The sequence below is a fragment of the Haemaphysalis longicornis genome, unplaced genomic scaffold (genome assembly GCF_048455015.1).
Source record: "Haemaphysalis longicornis isolate Haplotype H1 unplaced genomic scaffold, Haemaphysalis longicornis Haplotype H1 scaffold_12, whole genome shotgun sequence".
NCBI lineage: Eukaryota > Metazoa > Arthropoda > Arachnida > Ixodida > Ixodidae > Haemaphysalis > Haemaphysalis longicornis.
The window spans coordinates 121,878,629-121,894,699 of record NW_027526225.1 but is presented as its reverse complement, the minus strand read 5'-3'; the positions used below and the strand labels follow the sequence as shown (position 1 = coordinate 121,894,699).

The 16,071-nt window shown below is 48.0% G+C and overlaps 1 protein-coding gene across 1 annotated transcript in view; it reads left to right on the top strand.

Moving 5' to 3' along the window:
- The first annotated feature begins 846 nt into the window (after positions 1 to 846).
- The window catches only part of LOC144163423 (cholecystokinin receptor type A-like), a 291,048-nt gene continuing 275,823 nt past the window's right edge, over positions 847 to 16,071 (top strand). The window contains exon 1 of the mRNA XM_077694407.1: positions 847 to 1,010. The gene's annotated coding sequence lies outside the window, so the exon portion shown is untranslated. The remainder of the gene's footprint in view (positions 1,011 to 16,071) is intronic.

Sequence of the window (16,071 nt, the reverse complement as noted above, 5' to 3'; positions counted from 1 at the left end):
TAGAAGTACTGATGCGTTCTGCTGTTCGTACTGCGCACAGCGTGCTTTGGTTTAGCTGCACAGCACTATGGGGCTTGGGGTTGTCTCAGACGACACTGGCCGATTGACGCAAGCAACGGTGTCTTACGTGACCCCATTTGTCGAACGAGCACTGTTTCAGGGAACGAATATTTTCTCCCAGAACAAAAACAAGCCAGGTTTAAATGCGGGCAAAAACAAACCAAACGCTTGCCACGGTATGGTGGCGCCATCTAGGTTACGGAACGTAAAGAAACGCGGGAACAAACCAACACCGCTACAGGGTGGAGACAACCTTTGAACGGTCCCGTGCCGCCACAATTGGGCCAACGGGCTCAACGCGTTATTCTTTTCGTTTCCCACGAGACCTAGCAACGCGAAACAGACAATATGATTCAAACTTCTTCAGTAAACCGCGTTGCGGCGATAATTTTAGCGCGGTTTTGACACAATGACTTGCTTCGGCGGCGAGCGAGCAACCGAACATGGCGGCGCCAGCGTTACGTGTCTCTACCCTGTACGGCGGATGCGTGAATGAAGGTACTCTAGGCTGCAGAGCGGTCGGTTCCCGTGATGTCACTTGGGACCACGAAAACGCACGATTGAGCGGGAAAATCAAAATTTTAACCTAAATTGTTTAATTTCTCAGTGAATAAAGCACCGTTTGTATCCGGACAAGCGCTGGGGGCACTATAAAACACGAAATCTTTCGAATAAAGCCAACTTGCATTTTCTCTTCATGGCTCCTTTAAGGGTTCCTGGCGCGAGAGTGTTGCCGGTGTCTTCCTGAGCCGGCACGAGACGAGCCGAGCGGCGAGGAGGAGAGCGGCGTTATCACAGCTGGTTAGGGCTCCTGGAGCGACAGTGTTGCCGGTGTCTTCCTGAGCCGGCACGAGACGAGCCGAGCGGTGAGGAGGACAGCGGCGTTATCACAGCTGGTGTGGAGAGGGGGACAAGGAGGAGAACTGGACGTTGGACAACGGAGGGACAAGGTGAGCTCAAAAGATGCTTTGCATCTAAAATGCTCTGGCGATGCCAGATGTGCTGCATCAGGAGGGCTCGCAGTGGTTGGAAAGAAAAAAAAACAAAATCAGAGGTCTCTGAAAGTTCAAAAGAAACAAAAAAAATTGCAGTCATGCAGGATACTCGCGAGATGACACCCGGGACAGTGCTGTTTGACCTCGTCACTATCCTTCTTGACATTGAAATGAAGCTTAACTCCCTGCTAGAGTTAAATACTACTGTCGAAACGATTGAACATTCAGTACAGGTGATTGCAGACAAACAGAACACTCTTCTAGCTGATACTGCACGTCGCGAAGCTGACATAAAGAGCATCAAGAAGAAAGGGCAGGCTCTTGATGCCAAAGTCGACCCCGAGCTGGATCTTTTAGAAGAACCGCTGAACAACCTGGAATAGAGAAGCGACCAACTGAACCCAGAATGTCATGAAATCAAACAAATGGAAAACTAAAACCTGGTAGAGAATGTAAACGACGTCGCAACAATATTGAACGAACCTCCCCTGTCCCGCAATGACGTTGCTGGCATCCATCGCCTAGCAGCCAAGCCTCGCAAAACACCCGGAATCATTGCTCGATTTTCCCTTTACGACACAAGGGAGGAATGTTTCGCAAACAGACTGAAGCGTAGGGCTGTCGAATCACCGGTTTTATGGGCATCACCCATATATGCCACGTCAAGAATTGGGCATATATACACATACGTGACACATCCGTTTATGGGCTTCAGCCATATATGGCCGGGTCAAGAATTGGGCTGATAAGGCCATAAATGGGGTAGCCATATATGGTAGAGCCATATATGGCCTGATATGCCCAATTCCTGAAGTGACCATATATGGCAATATTTATATAAGGCCAATTATGCATTTTCGTAAGGGGTATAAACGCCGACAGGCAGGCCTGGCACCTCAAAATTATGTCTCAAACCGACACCGCACTCATAAAGGTACACGCGCGGTAGTTTGCTGTACAGGCCCATAATAAATTGAAGTGTAGTTGCTCTTTTCAGCTGGTACAACGCTACACACGCAAAAGCTAAAGTTTGTGCTACGTTAGCCGGGGGTCGGCGCCAGTCGCTCTGTTTTTAATAATCATCGTGGCAAATTTGTTTTAACACGAAAGTGTTTTACGCCGGAGAACACAAGCCTCACCGATGTCATATCCGTCACGGAAATAACATCGCCAGTGGAAGTTCCATTGCCGCGGCGTGGCGAGGATTCGACCACACGATCAGTCTAGTCTGGCCGCAACGGGAGGTGGGAAACGCTCTGCCAAGTGAGCCACCAAGTCATGCCCGGATCCTAGAGTTTCTCAGTAAGTATACTATAGAGGAAACTGCACCTGGGAATCCATGTCCTCGGGAGGTGGGGGGAGGAGTTATAGGAACACCCGGGCTCTAGCTTGGGTTTGGCATGACAATTGGATCTTTAAGTGGTTTTTTGGATTTGCTTTCTTCACTATGCGTTAGCACGTCTACGAGCTACGAGGTAGCCGAATTCCTATCTGCCCTGTGGTAGCCGTGAGCCGTGACAACTTCGTGTTCAGTGAAAGAGCAGGCAGGGCGGGATCGTACCTAACGTTGGTCATGCCGGAGTCGAAGCAGCGGCTGAGTGAGCGGGTGATATGCCGCGCGAATGATGTAGCCGACGAAAAAAAAGAAAGAAACCAAACGTACCTCAACGAAGTCAACATACGACAGATACGGGCGCCTTCACTCGTCCTGTCTTATCTTCGTCGACGACGGTTTAACGGCACGTTTTCTTTTTTCTTCAAGTATGAAGCAACTCACTTAGCAACAATTTTTGTTAAGCTGTACCTGATCGTCGGTGCACCGGTTCACTACGAAGGCGACGTTTTCGTAGGCACGCTCAAAACACTTCGACGCTCTTCAAACATTTTATTATTTTAAATAATGGTAAAATATTATTGTATGAGTTTCTAATGAGTTTTCCCCCAACTTTTAACATTGTTGTTAACCACCAGCTTGTCTGCAGAATAGTGGACAGAACTGTTTCGCAAAAATACGCTTCAGAACCTTTTTTTTCTTAGCTTTAAAACAGCCTGTTTTTTTCACTGATATTATGACACACACCATACTTTGCATTTTTATGGCACTGTGTTCGAATATACGGTCACTGAAACGTTTCTATCCAAGCCATTGACGAAACGAAGGTGAGCGCATGGTATAATGGAGGCCCATGACGACACAGACACTAGCGCCAGATTCCTCTCTAGTGTGTATTGTAAGAAACCATGTCCCGGATAGCAGTACGAACGCGCCTTATTCTCTTCCCTCTCAGTTCTTCATTCAGATGGTGCTGCCTTCTAGCGAAGGTGAAGCGCAGTTGTGCGTCATGAGGCTAATGAGCGCCGAAAGTTATCGCCTCGATAGGGCAGCGAATAGCAGCGGGAGCTGCCGTGTTTATTTGTCTGACGCCTATGTGGAACGCCGCCCAGCTTGTGAAACGCGCCGCCGCGTTCTACAACCTGAGCTCGTCGCTACGCAAGCGTCTGGGGTAGACGCCACGGGGCAGGATTAATGTAGTTGCTCCTCTGCCGAAGCGACCCGCCAGCGGGACGTCGCTGGCCAGCAGGACGTCGCTCGCCAAGCCCACCCACAAGACTGCTTCGGACCCGCAAATCATGCTCCTTTCGCTGTAGCGGACCGTGACTTCACGAAACGATTCGCTGACAACCCGTTCGGTTTCGTTTGCACGGTTTGTGAGCGCCTGAAGTTTCAATCAGATTTGCGCAGTGCTCTGGCAAATGTAATCTAGTGTCTAATGTTGATGCGTCTAACGGTGCCATACCGACGAAATATAAATAGCGATGTGCGAGTTCATATCGATGCACAATAAGCATTAAAATGCTCCTCTCAAGGCACATTTCACTTTCGTGCTTTACCGATTCCAATGAAAGAAGGATCAACCACATTTTTTTGACGATCCTCAATGTTTTGTAACAGCTGCCTCCTTAAAGTGGTACTAGTATTTATAGAATTAGTGCATTTCTCTGTCAAATATTTAATTAAAAGCCCCTAAAACAATGACTGATCAGCTCAGCCAGTTCGTTACATCAAGGTTAACCGCTGCATCACCTTCGTTACATAGATGTCGCAAACACATTGGCTTCGTTACATCAAGGTTAACCGCTGCATCACCTTCGTTACATAGATGTCGCAAACACATTGGCTTCTTTGGGGGTGGCAACGGGGAATCAAAAAAAAATCGTTAGATCCAGGAATTTATTACGTATGGGTTCGTTACATCCAGCATTCACTCTATTATTTTGTGGTGTATGTGATGTCCTCTAAGCTATAGAATGTAGAAGCATGATGTATTACTTTTTTGTACCTACTATGCGTTATTTTTGTTTTACATGACGGTTCATATGTCAGATTTTTACCCCACCTCTGTAACGGCCCAATCGTCCAACAGATCGTGGACATAAATAAACAAAAATAATTATTTCACATTACAATGTACAAGAATTGCTTAGGCGTTCTCGGAGTATTTTCATTAGTTTATTGCCTTTTTCAGGACGCAGAGAGAAATCCAAGTGCAAACACCATGAGATAAAATCGGGTTATATTGGAGGCTTATCTAGAGATAGGAGGGGAAGGAGCAGGAATCAATGTTTATACAATTAGTGTTAGTGATGCTGGGAAGCTTCACCGGAGATTGTTAGATAAACATATATCTACATCATCCTCACTGGAGCATGGGTACAGCACCGCAGCACATAACGGGCCTCTTCGACTATTAGTCCCAAATCGTCCGCAGAATGCCCGAGACGTGACCCGGCGTTCAATGTATCGTGTCAGCTGCGCGTGCGCCCTTTGTATCTGCCATTTGCTGATCACTGTTTCTGTACCGCTTGGCTGTGATAATGCAGCTGCCTCACGCTATATATACGCTACCACATATAAACGTTCTTTTTGTTGCTTCAGTGCTGCGTGTTTACTGCTCGGCGCCGGAACATTCAATTTTACCATGTACTCCTTGGAGTCTTCCTGTCGAAAGGCAGTCCTAGGACTGCCCGTGGACCGTCCAGGACTGGAAAATCGAGGATACCGAACACTTCGGCATAGTAGGAAACTAAAAAAAACAGTTCTACTCAACGTGAAAGCTGCCAAACGCGGAGCAGTGATTCGCCAAGATTTGCAGTGGAGCCCTCTCTAGACTAGTTTTAGTATGAGCCTAGCGTGTCCTGATAGTAGCCAAAAGATGCTGCCGCGGCCCTTGAAATCACCTATAAAGAAACACTGGATTTAGTTTTCATTAATTTGGGTGTTTTAATGTCTTACGTCATGCTTTTTCCTTGTTTCATATTGTCGTGTACTTATTTCTGGCCTAGAAACGATAGCCTCCATGGCGCAAAAAGATCACCCCCAGCACTTCGCTTGCCATCACGCAACCTGTGCCTCCGTGGCGCAATGGATTGGCATCGGCTTCCTAACGCGAGGGACTCAGGTTCTATCTCGACCTAGGAAATATGCGATCTTTTCGGACCGTTCGTTTGGGTGCGTCACGCCACGTTACTGTAATGGCGGCTGGATAACGTGACCCCGGACAAGCTACGACAGCAAGTCAGGCCACTAAGTGCTCCGAACTTAAAATCTCGAAGCGCGTGCCATACTGGAAGCAGCATGTTAGGCCTGAAATAAAACGGACTACACATCGGCCAGAAGGGATTCTCTTATAATACCTGGAATGAAAACGACACTCACCCCTTATCTTAGATTACCACGGGTATAAAACGGAGAATTCCTATAAGCCATCACTTATGTCACACTGGCGTCAGTGTCTACAGCTTCGCAGCAATCTCTCAACTTTACCTTTGTTCCAAATTTCAAAGGTGTAGCATACAGATCGTCACGGAAAAGAAGTAGGTGTATTGCGCTTTATTGTAAACACCAGGCGATGTTTTTCTAGGTGCTGGGCTGGTGGCGTCCTTATTCTAGGATTCCGGGACTCCTGGCTGTGCGCCTCGCACAGCCAGGAGTCCCGGAGTCCGCTGTTGGACACAGCGCCTCGCTGTGTCCAACAGCGAACTAAGTGTAAAGTTACTTTTTAAGAGCAATTTTCTGCCACTGTTATTTCTTCCACCATTTGAATGGATGCGCCGGAGCTTTCTTGTGTTATGAGCCGCCATTAGGTTTTTCCTCCAGAGAAGACGGGTCTGTGTGAAAAACCGTGTCCCGCGCGAACCATTCTAACGGTGTGCGCGAAAAGAACAAGTATGCACAGAAGCGAGCGGCAGCAGGATTAAAAGCCTCCGACGACACGCCGGCTGACCACTCTGTCCTCCCCGCACCAAGATGGAAATCGAATCTTTACCCTTGGGTACAGGAGCAAAATATGTATCCCGCATAGCTTTTAGCTTCTGAAAGCCCAAGCGCTGCACCCATCGCTTATCCAGTTCGGTGGCGCCAAGAACTGTCTACGCCCTAATTAAGGAGGTGTTGAAACCTTAGAAATGTCGGATCAGGGAGGCCGGCATTAGGCACATAATTATTCTGACAAAGAAGGAGCATTTCTGCTTGTTTGTACCGCTTCAAGCGCACTTAAAGAAGAAATGAAAAATTTGTTTTCGGTTTCAAGGGCCATGAACCCTGATTTTGGTGCACTGCGCATGCCATACAAATATTCACGAAGAGTTTTACTTCAAGATAATTTATCGTCTGCCCAAACCCCTGTCCTCTAGAGCAAGACAGACGGGTGACCTCTCGGCCTTTACCTTTAACGTTGAACTTTTCACTGAGGCCTTGAAGAAATCTGGATTTCACATTCTTTTAAGTGGCTGTATTGAATGGATTGAAAGGATCGAAGTAATTGGCATTTTCGGAAGTTTCTTTTTTTTTCTTTTTTCTCTGCCCAGTACGAGCATTTAGAAAAGCTAAAAGAAAGAGACGTTAATTGCCTATTTGAGCTTTTCCTCGACATTTTCAATAGGAACAGGTTTGGTATTTGACTGATTGAGATTATAAAAACACTGAAGGGTAGTATGCTGTTAACGACGCGAGCGTGCTATTCCCCTCGCGTTCTCCACCACAGCGTTGATGTGAAGGCCACATGACGCGAATAAATTAGAGGGCTATTGTTGTAGATGTTATCCATCGAGGGTGGTCTTAAAGGAAGGCAAGAATGTATTTTTTTAAAGGCGGGGGGGGGGGGGGGGTGAAGCAGATGAAAGACCAAACACCTATTCTAGCAAGCGGCGGTGGCTGAGCCGACACTTGGACGGGTGCGTTCGCCTCAGTCTAGCAACCCTTGGGCCTTGGCTGCAGCCCTTTCACGTGTAACACTAGAGATCTGGTCAGCAGGGTTTGAGCTAGTCAGCAGACCCTCCCACTGCTCGGGAAAGGGTTAGCCTAGGGCAAGAGGCGGGTGTGTTAGATGCCCAGACCATGTGGTAGGTAGTACAAGAAGGGCAGAGGTGGCAATTTAGGGGTATTGGGTGTGGGGGGAGTTTAGTGAAGGATGGGTGTGTTGTAATAGGTTCTTCAAAAAGACGCCAGATAAAGGCTTTCTCATAGATGATTTGAGGGTACGGTTGTGGCAGAACACGGCGAAGGGTACGATAATGGTCGAGGATATCGTAATAGCGTGATGGAACAGTGAGAGGTAAAGGAGGCTAGTCCATGGGTTCTGATCACGAGGAAAATGCCCGGTGTTGTATGGCGCGGGAAGTGGCTTGAACCGTCTCATATCCCTCGAGTGACGAGTGGCCAGGGATCCAGACGACGGAGCGATTGAAGAGGGGGTTGACAGATGTAAGTATCCGTAAGGCGGAAAGTGAGATGCGCCCACGTTCGTTGTTGCGACGGGCTAGTTGGGAATCTGTAGCACCGGTAACATATCCTGCACTAGTCGTAGAGGAGAGGTGAAGGCGATTTATTCAGAAGGGGGGGTTGGTGCGGAGAGAGGGGTGAGGGGAGTTAGGCGTTTGGCTTCGAGGTGTGCCTTCGCCAGAGTATGCGCTTGGCGTCAGGAGCAAGGGGGCTGGGGGGCTGATTTTAGTCATGGAAACTGTGGGCAAGTAGACGGAAGTCGGCACTTCGGATGTAGGGGCTCACGTGCTACTGTGCCGGGCCCACATTGACTCTACGTCGAAGCGGCTGCGTCATGGGGGTAAAACAGCGACTAGGACAAATCTCTCTACTGTGGGGTATCCGGCATGTTCTAAGCGTGAGTGGGATATCAATGGTTGAGGTGAAATGAGAAGGATGGTGATGGGGCCGCTTTGAAAACCATAATCACGTCGAATTGTTTTATTTCAGACTGTGGTCTGGTCGACACTTTGATTAAACTCGCACAACCAAATCCAGCCATTGATCTCTTAATTGTAGTTGACAACTAGAAGAACTGATGAACAGCGTTTTTGTGGTTCTGGATATTATTAAAACTTACATAAGCGGGACTGCAGGTCTAAGATTCATATCAAAGTATGGTCGTCTCAAGGACGAAATCCCGGTTCACGCTTCTCTCTGAAAAATCTGACAAAACCCTTGCTTTGCAACCGCAGCATCCCGAGAACTTCGCGCGGAAGAGTCCGAGCAACCAGCGCGGTTTCCGATCGTGCGGATTTCTCCGCATGAAACAAGACCCACATGCACCTGCTTTTTTACTGCTAACAACTTTACGAAAATAAAAGTACAGTGGCCTCGCCAGCTGAAAAGCGTTAACGCATAATCACTGAATGAACGTGGCCACGTGCATTTGGGGATATTGGGGGGAGGAAGGTTCGGCGTGGTTTGACAGTTGAATCAGGGCGAGTATGCAGTTGGTAGCGTCGGAAAGTCGTGGAGCTTGACTATACCAATGGCGTTGCAGGTTGGAGTGAGGGGCAGAAATTTTGGTGCGTGGCGTATTTACACTGTGCTCTTTTCGTGCGCGGCCAACTACGTGTGGCTGTGATACAGATATTTCATTAGTATTGTTTCTTGTATTGACATTAGCAGAGAGAGAGAGAGAACGATGAAGCTTCCAGCATGGTGACAAAACAGGGCACGCAACTTTGGGCACGATGGGCAGCCTCAGTCTGGTTCCGTTTTGACCAGAGAACTTGCCTTCGTGGAATACAAGTTTTCTTGGTTCAGTTGTATAATTTTTTTTTCCTGTTTGCTCACCATTTCCGAAGCTTTAATGTTCTCGCAATGATGTGTTAATGTCTATAAAAATGGAACATAAGTTGGAGCTAACAGATCTCCCTGCAAACTGTGCTTTCTCTCCCTATTTGGGAGAGGTGTGCTTTATTCCAAGGATCGCCACCCTAACGTTTTAATATTCAATTGCGTGAAGTGACAGGGGCGAGTATCTGCAGCAGGCATTTGCTGAATGTAACGCGGCGAATTCCTGAAACCAAGGCAGCGAAATTAATGAGCCTGGTCGAGTCACTCAGAGATGTGCGCAGAGCCCTTGGACAGGCACCTGGACAGCTAGTTGTGTAAACACTGCGACGTTCGAGACAAAGTTGCCTGACAGTTTCGAAATGAACGTCGAATAGTATTTTCCAACTGCGATGTCACCAGCAGCCAGCAACCCTGCTCGGCGGGGTGTCACACCGCGGGGCACAATTGGGCAAAAGAACTTCGAAACATATTAGAAATTCAATTAGGCTTCAATGAATGAGGACGCTGTCGTTTCCTCGATAAGCTCCCGGGCAGTTGAAATTTATCGGCGTTAAATACAAGCTTCCGAAAAGGAAGTTGCTGATAGCACAACAGCAAAAAAAAAAAAATTACCCGATGAAACCAAGCCGATAGTCGTGCTGCTTCTACCATCGTCATTAATTGAGTTAGCATAGTTTTCTTCGTGCGATAAGATTACTTCTCAGTAGAGTCCACGTCAATGCATAGCAACGGAGTTCTTCCTTCGTGCACGGGATGATATTGCTCCTTCGCCGAAAAGTTTGCCATTTGAAATCATTAAAGTGACTTAAATCGTCACAGAGCGTAGCAATGTCCGCAGCCTCATGTTTGCCTCGACTCAATTTATTCCACGTGTAGGAGGATACTCGGGTTCCAGCGCTGTTCGTAGCTAATGAATTTTCAGACAGGCGGGCTTGTCTAGTGAGAGGTGCTGTCAGTGAAGCGACCGGTTGGTGTGCAAGATTTTATTTAAACGTGTGGTTTCGATACGTCAAGCAAAAGGTAACCGGAATGTTCCAAAAATCACCGAACTATCTAGAATTGCTAGAGATGCCTCTATTGCAACCCTTCATTTGTCCAACGTCAGCAAGTCGCATGAATACATTGTCTACACACAATACTAACGCCGCATTTGCCTCTATGAATTCTCTTATTTCTTTCGCGTCATTCACACCCTTCGCCCCTTTCGGTTGTAAAAGACATGTGCACTATCTAGACGCTAAATGCCAGAGGTCCCACGGTTAGTATTTTTCCTCCACTCTCCGCGCGGAATACCGGCCCCAACCAACACCGCCTAGATGGTGTAGTCCCTAGGGAACGGGATCCGTAAAAAGTCGCTCCCCGTCAGAGTTCGGCCAGTCTAGCGTATAACCAGAGGACTCTGGTATAACCCATGGAAAAAACTAATCTCCGGAGAGGCCCCATCGTCAGCTCTGCTGAAGCCGGAAACGTCATTTACGGGGGCCGCGCACATGGACGCTCCCCCGCTTCCGCTCGCTCCACTGCCGGCTGCTTCGTTCTCCAATTCGCTACCAGCTTGACTGCGCAGTGACGTGTGTGCCTCGGTGTGCCGGCTTTGGGGCCGTTGCTAAGACACCGCATTAGCATGACCCCCCATGAGTGTGAAAAACCCCGTGTGTTCCTCCCCACTTCTCCCCTTGCGCCGGTGCCCACCTATTACTCTCCAGAGTTTTTCTTCCCTCCGCGGTATAACCGGTTTTGGGAAAAAAAACTTCAGTTGGCGTTTCTTTTGCAGCACAGGGAGAACAGGAAAAAGGCTTTAGTGTCCCGCTGAGCACGTCATTGCACTGTGGTAAAAAAAGCAGTTTCAGAACATCCTTTCTTTGACTCCAAGTTATGTGATGGTGCAGTCGTACATTTGATGCACAACTAACCAGAATTGTAGCGCCAAGGATTTACAATAATTAAAAAGGCTGCATAAGCAATCTATGGACGGCTCCACTGTTCAGTAAACACTAAATGCTTTGAGCGGAGCAAATTTATTACTTTAGATTGCTGAAGGTCTTCATAAAAATAAGACATAGCTCCGAGCTCCCGAACTAGACGGAATGTACTATTCCTTATGGCATTCAAATTGGCACATTCCTTGAAGAAGAACAAATTACAAGAAATGGGTGTTGTCATTAACACCAGATAGATCGTGAACAATCTATCTGGTGAAATTTACTATAATGCCTCTATTAAGAATTCAAGAGGCAAATACGAGATCTCGTCCTAAAAGAGAACAGTCGCCAATCCTAATACAGAAGTACCGTCTGCATGTATTTTAGTGAATGTGCATTTGGCGTTTTTCTCCTCTCCTTTTCTTTCGCTTTTTCTGGTCTCGTTTTTTGCTGGTCTTTCAATATATCAAAACTAAAATTATGAAAACAAAGCAGTTGAGCCCTCACTTTTCCGCACATGCTATGTGAATAAATCACTACCCGGATTATTTTGTACGCTTGTAAAAGCCACTAAACGGAATTCGTGATGCTTCACTCCTGAAACGTTGCGGAAATAGCGAAAATATGTACTTCTTACCTATTGTGACACAATTCCGCTATAAAACAAGGAATATTTTTGACAAAAACATGACAAAAGAGTGCTTACCCTTAAAAAATTAACATTTCTACTCCTATGAGGCGGCCAGAATCGCCAAATAATTCTCTGCAAGAATTCCGTATATACGGAGTATACGGAAAGCATACCGGGATTTATTTCGCTCTAATTTGGCAGAGATTATCAAAACTGTACCATTCGTATCATCGTAGAAAACCACGCAATTTCACGATTTTAGTGTCAAGCACTTGAGCGTCCTCTACTGTGGTTTGGCGGCAACGACGGCGTCGTAACCGAGTGAACGATGGGAACCGCGAAAACTGAAAGAAAACGGAGGACGAGAGTGCGGGGAAATTGTGTTGGGGAGTGCGGTTTGCCTAGGCGTAGCGGGACGCTCTTGCGAAAGTTTGGGCGGGAGGGGAGGACAGTGTGTCGAGCCCGCGTCAAATACGCGCGTGAAAAACCGTCCTCGGCGTCCAGTGGCGCTCTAGAAAGGAAACGCAAAACCAGGCATCCATGTCAGCAAGCGTCTTGTTCTTTTATTTTGAAGAAAGCACAGAAGTCCAGCCCCGCATGGGCACCTTGTGAGTTCAAGGTGACGGTAGTGGCGACACCGCGGACCCCGAGCCCATGTGGGTTGGACCCACCCACGCCCCAGCTGTGCATGGCTGAGCCGTGTCCAAGGACAAGAGAATCCTGCTTGCGGAGTTGACGCTGAGGATGTTTTTGGACCTTTACGGCCCCTCATCTGAAACAACACGCAACTTGGCCCCTGCTTCTTGCAGACGGCACCCCAGGACTGACCCGCCCTGGGGAAATCAGCTAGTCGCCTTTTCCTATCCCTCCTCTCTCTCCTTTCTCTTTTCCGTCACCTTTCCACCCCTGTCCTGTCACCTATTCTTTTCCTGAACTTCCTCTTTTCCCCCTCTGGTGGCGAGGGTTAACCCCGTGGTTATAATCAGCCTTGATTAGACGTCATGGGGTTATAGTAGCGCTGTATGGTTAGCGTGACAAAGTCACGTTCCCTTGTTTGTCTCTGTGGTGGGCGACCAGCACCGCTGCCGAACACTTTACTTTTCATGAAAAAGAAGAAAAATCTTGGCCCTGATCGCCCTCTTAAACGAGGGCGCACCGAAGTTAATGCCTCGCAAAGCTCGAACAGCAATCGTTCACTGACTGAGACGACCTTCCAGAAATTTCTGGTGATGCAATCTGACGACCCTCAGAAGCCCTTGAGGAAAGTGTCGCCCTTTGCCGTAAACAGAGGGCTGAGAAATCTACTTGGACCAAGTTACAGTGTTAAAAAGCTGCCAACCGGGGATCTCCTTGAGGAGGTCCAAGCAAAATTTCAGTCAGATGCCCTGCTGTCAATGAAAGAACTATCAACACACAAGGTTCACGTAACTGCCCACCGCACCTTAAATACTAAGTTGGGGGTAGTGTCGGATGAAGACTTGATTGATGTGTCTGAAGATGAGATTCTGGAGGGGTTTAAAGAAGAACAGACAAATGTTATTGCAGTGCGAAGAATAAAGATCCGCAGGAAAGATGAGGAAATTGCCACAAAACATTTGGTTCTGACCTTCAACTCCACCACCTTACCCGACAACGTACACCTAGGCTACCTGAATCTACGTGTGAGACCGTACGTACCAAACCCCAGGCGCTGCTTCCGCTGCCAGTGGTACGGGCACACACAGCAGTCATGCCGTGGAAAACCGACCTGTGCACTGTGCGCTAGTACCGAACATGGAAATGACGCCTGTGATTTAGAAGAAGTCAAATGTGTGAATTGCAGTGGCGAACACTCCGCGTACTCCAGGAAGGGCCTACGCTTCCGACAGGAGAAAGAGCTGCTAGCGATCAAGGTGAAAGAGAATGTGTCCTTCCAGGAGGCCAAACGACGCCTGGCCTTCACTCAGAAAGGGTCCTTTGCTGAGGTAGCCCGTCAGGGGGCGGGGCTGCCTCAATTTCCGGCGCTGGCGCAGTCCACTCAGGCGAACTGCGCAGAGCCACAGCCCCCTAAACGAGTCAAGCCGGCAGCCAAGCTCCCGGCCACCAAAGAAACTGGTGTGGCTTCTAAGCCACCAAAAGACTGTGCAGGCCCCACCCCTGCCACACCATCGACCTCCTGTCCTCGGGTGACGGTCGACGCACCTCAGAGGAAGGCGCCTTCAGGAAGTGGCACTGCTGCAGGTGCTGCTCCTGGGCGGCAACGACCTGGGGACCCCCCCGACCCCCGGCAGAAGCCAAAGGGCCGGGGAAAACCACCTGGTCCCCCTAATGGTATTCACGGAACTGAAGGCAGTGCAAGAGAGGTAGAGCAGGAGATGGAGGTGTGCCCTAGTGCCTCTGGGAGCATGTCTTCGTCCACACCCACCTGACCTCGAAAGCGAAAACTCTAGAAGACACCCATATGGTGCAAATAGTCCAATGGAACTGCCGTGGAATATTGCACAATATAGATGATATTCATGCAATTATACACAAATATGAACCCAACATAATAGCCTTGCAGGAGACAAATCTAACGAAAAGACATGACAACATCTTTCGCAACTTTCACCTCCTTCGAAATGACAGAGAAGACTGCACCCGTGCCTCGGGTGGTGTGGCCTTGGCTGTGGCACCAGGCACAATTCTCAAGTCGATACAACTTAACACTACGCTGGAGGCTGTTGCAGCACAAGTCTATATTAACAAGCTTGTCACTGTTGTGTCATTGTACTTGCCACCATCAGATCACGTGTCCTTACAGGAACTTATGACCTCGTTGAACAACTTCCAGCCCCAGTAATTATTATGGGAGATTTCAATGCTCATCACTACTTGTGGGGAGGTGAAAGAATAGATAGCTGGGGAAAACTCATTGAACAGTGGGTAACTACCAACAGCTTAGTTGTTTTCAATGACGGAGATAAGACGCATTTTTCTGCAGGTAATGGAAGCTTCTCCTTCTCTGCTCTAGACCTCTGTGTTGGGTCGCCGGACCTCCAGATGGATTATGAGTGGAGTGCTGTGAATGATCCACATGGAAGTGATCACTTTCCTGCCTTACTGCGCGAAGTGCAAACCCTTCCTTCCCTCAAGAACTGTGCACCCCGATGGAAGCTCGAGAGGGCACATTGGGAAAGATTTAAGGAGTTAGTTTGCTTTGATCATTTTGACAGCAGCATGTCCGTTGATGAGGCAAATACTTACATCTGCGAGGAACTTCTTTCAGTTGCAAAAGTTGCGATCCCCCATACACCTGGACGGATTCCCAAACAACCGAAGCCGTGGTGGAACGATGCGTGTCGCGAATCCCGAAAAAAGCAGAACAAGGCATGGGGTGTATTTAGACGATACCCCACCTTAGAGAACTGTCTGAGCTTTAAAGCAGCCCGTGCTGCCGCCCGGAAAATCAGAAAAGTGGCCAAAAGGAATTCATGGCAAAGCTTTGTAAGTACAATAAATGCTGCCACTCCCACAAAAAAGGTCTGGGACCATTTGCGTAAAATTAAAGGCAATTACAGACGGTTCAGCATACCACTTTTCTCTACAGACGGTGCGTGCAACTTACTGGAAATACAAGCAGATGTTTTAGGTGCCCACTTTGCAGAAGTCTCTAGTGATAAAAATTATACAAAAGAATTCCTGGCACATAAAAATAATGCTGAAAAGTTCAAGATTAAGAACTATAGCAATAACACAGAGGAATATAATAAAGAATTCACTTTGCATGAACTGAAACGAGCATTAGCTCAGTGCAAGGCTACCTCTGTCTGCCCCGACCTTATTCACTATGCCTTTCTGCAGCACTTAAAGGGACACTGAAGTGAATTTGTCAAGCTCCCGTTTTTGCTTGCACTGCGTAGACTGGCTCAAATTAGCACACTTTTCATCGTTTATCCAGTTGACAAATCGGTAATTATTTTACAAAGCGCGAAAGAAGAAAAACTACCATGCGCGGTTTGCGGCGGCCGCACCAACTAAGGCTGTGACGTTGGGAGGAGGGGCGTCGTGATTGGACGATGCCCAAGGTTAGCAATCACACAAGTTTCGGTTTCGGTTTCGGTTCTGTAAAACATAACCAATGGCGTTGTTGGATGGGCATTCTCAATATCTCAGTAATCATCGTACCGCGCTTCTGCCATGTTGTCGGCTGTAAAATGCACAAGATAAGCCTCCCAGGACGGCTTGTAGTCGTAGCATTCACTAGCCGAGACCTACGCAGTGCATGAACGCCCTCCGCGTACCCGCAGACGCCCAAATGTCATGCGCTTTTCCCCCATATTTGGAGCTCGCCTCCCTCATGCCTGTATCGTAAAAAGCGTG